The sequence below is a fragment of the Cardiocondyla obscurior genome, linkage group LG21 (genome assembly GCF_019399895.1).
Source record: "Cardiocondyla obscurior isolate alpha-2009 linkage group LG21, Cobs3.1, whole genome shotgun sequence".
NCBI lineage: Eukaryota > Metazoa > Arthropoda > Insecta > Hymenoptera > Formicidae > Cardiocondyla > Cardiocondyla obscurior.
The window spans coordinates 4,245,954-4,248,453 of NC_091884.1; the positions used below are offsets into that span (position 1 = coordinate 4,245,954).

General features: G+C 59.5%; 1 non-coding gene and 1 pseudogene across 1 annotated transcript; both read left to right on the forward strand.

Moving 5' to 3' along the window:
- The first annotated feature begins 615 nt into the window (after positions 1-615).
- On the forward strand, positions 616-770 carry LOC139110842 (5.8S ribosomal RNA). Its single transcript, XR_011547081.1, has one exon. It is a non-coding gene; the product is annotated as a 5.8S ribosomal RNA (ribosomal RNA).
- Positions 771-2,154: 1,384 nt separating this feature from the next.
- Positions 2,155-2,500, forward strand: part of LOC139110830 (large subunit ribosomal RNA) — an 8,032-nt pseudogene continuing 7,686 nt past the window's right edge.

Here is a 2,500-nt window from a genome sequence, read left to right on the forward strand (position 1 = left end):
CGTTGCGCGGACCACCGCGCTCAGCGCGCCCCTTAGCCGGGGCTAGCGCGGCCGGTTGGTCTCGTTGTGCGAATCCAGGAGGAGCGCGAAGGTGCATCTATATGCGCGCCCGCTCGCGGATCAGGATCGGTGAGAAGGAGACTACGGAGGCGCTCTCGCGCGCTGCCTCTATCTCCGCGATTCGGACGCGTTGCGGTGCGCGCGAATGCGCCGCGTACCGGTGGTAACCTATGCTGCCGCGTCGTCGTGCGCGCCGGGCGAGGAGTGGAGAGTGCGACGATTCTCGCCGCTGCTCTTCCTCCGGTCCCGCGCGCGCGCGCGCGCGATCGCGCGCGCTGAAGGGTTCGTCGAATATGCTAGTCATTTTCGACCCCGATGGTTTTTCAAAGAGTTCCGCCCCGGCTCTCGCTTCGCGAGAGACGCAACCTCTTGGTTTTCGCACCGCGCCGACAACCGACGTCTCCCTCTCTCTCATTATTGTGCCGTAGCCCCCGTAACAGGGGCGGCGGTCCGCGCGTGGGACGCGCGGCCAGGCTGATCGAAGGGCCAAAACGAAGAAGACGCACATTGTTGTCTATTCCTTGATAGAGCGTACTTGGTGCGCGAAGGAACGATTACCCTGAACGGTGGATCACTTGGCTCGTGGGTCGATGAAGAACGCAGCTAATTGCGCGTCAACTTGTGAACTGCAGGACACATGAACATCGACATTTCGAACGCACATTGCGGTCCACGGATACAATTCCCGGACCACGCCTGGCTGAGGGTCGTTTTATCGAAGACAAACTGCTTGCGCGCGCCGTTTCGACGGCCGCGTACGAGCGATTCGTTGGACGTTCGCCCGATCGCGGCGGCCGGCGAGAGAGTTATACCCGCATCCACGAGAAAAGAGAAGAGAAGCGAGGAGTCGTCGATGACGCCTTCCCCGGGGTATCAGGCACACTACGCACGCTATCCACGCGGCGAGTTGCTGGATTCCATCAGGGTTTTACGAAGGCTCTCGCGCTCTCTGCGCGCGCTCTCTCTATACTCGCGGAACGGCGGCGTACTCTCGCGCCCCTGTTGGGCGTCGTCCGAAATAACGAGGTTTGAGGGTCGAACGAATGAACGACGACCGACCGAAAGATGCGATCGAGAATCGCAGAGAGACGCACGCACGCACACACGCACGGGAGGGAAGGACGTGCGCGGTGGTGATAAACGTGGCGAGCTCTTGCAAGGAGTTTATACGTTATACGTATATACGCGCCGAACGAAAAAGAGTAGATCTGCCTCTCGCGCGCCGCCGCCCGGAGTGAAACAAGCCGACAATTCGTTCGCGCTTGTACTCCCGGAAGGTGGCCTGTGTGCCGCTTGCGGCGCGCGCGAGATCCAAGGCTGATCCACGGAGAAGTAGTTCATAAGGAGCGCGGAGAACCGAGTTTGAGTTTTCCTCTCCTTCTTCGAATGAAGATCGGAGAGGAGAATAGAGGCCGCGAGATAATCGCGCCTCCTCGTTCTCTTCTGCACAGAGCGCATATCGTCGCTTTACCGCCGCCAACGCAAAGGAAACTCGAGAGGAGGGATTTTAGAGATATATACGACGAAGCAAAGATACGAGAGAACCTGACCGTATTATAAGAGAGAGAGAGTGGTCGTCGCCGCTGCAGCTGCTGCCGGCCGCCGCCGCAGTCGCGTTGCCGACGCCACCACGACGCGCAAACCGGCCTCCGACGTTCGCGTCGGGCTGGCTGGCCAGTTGTCGTCGTGGTCGGTTGGTTGGCGCGCGCGGGCGCGCGGATCGCGGCGCGGTTGACGCAACGTCGACGAAAGACCACCACGCTCTCGCGGTTGTTCTCTCTGCCTCGTTCGTTTTCTCATTTTCCCTTCGTCTCTTCTTTCAAATATTTTGCGTGCACCGATCGCCCCCTGCGCAGCAAAAGTGTGTGCGAGGTGAGAGATCGCGCGCGGGTCGACCGCGCGTGTTCCCGAGTCCACGAAAGCGCTATGTATGGTAGCAGCTCTTGACCGGGGCACGCGGCGTAGTCTAACCAAGCGCTCGCGCGCGGCGTTTCGCCGCGTTGCGTTTCTCTTTTCTCTCGCGTCGTCGTCGTCGTCGTCTCGCCTTCTTCGTATTATATATATATAGTACAGCCTCACGACAATTTCTTTTGACGACCTCAGAGCAGGCGAGATCACCCGCTGAATTTAAGCATATTATTAAGCGGAGGAAAAGAAACTAACCAGGATTTCCTTAGTAGCGGCGAGCGAACAGGAAAGCCCAGCACCGAATCCCGCGGTTCCGCCGCAGGGAAATGTGGTGTTTGGGAGGGTCCGCTTATCCCGAGGTGCCGCGTCGCGTCCAAGTCCATCTTGAATGGGGCCACTTACCCGCAGAGGGTGCCAGGCCCGTAGCGACCGGTGCGCGTCTCGGGAGGATCTCTCCTTAGAGTCGGGTTGCTTGAGAGTGCAGCTCTAAGTGGGTGGTAAACTCCATCTAAGGCTAAATACGACCACGAGA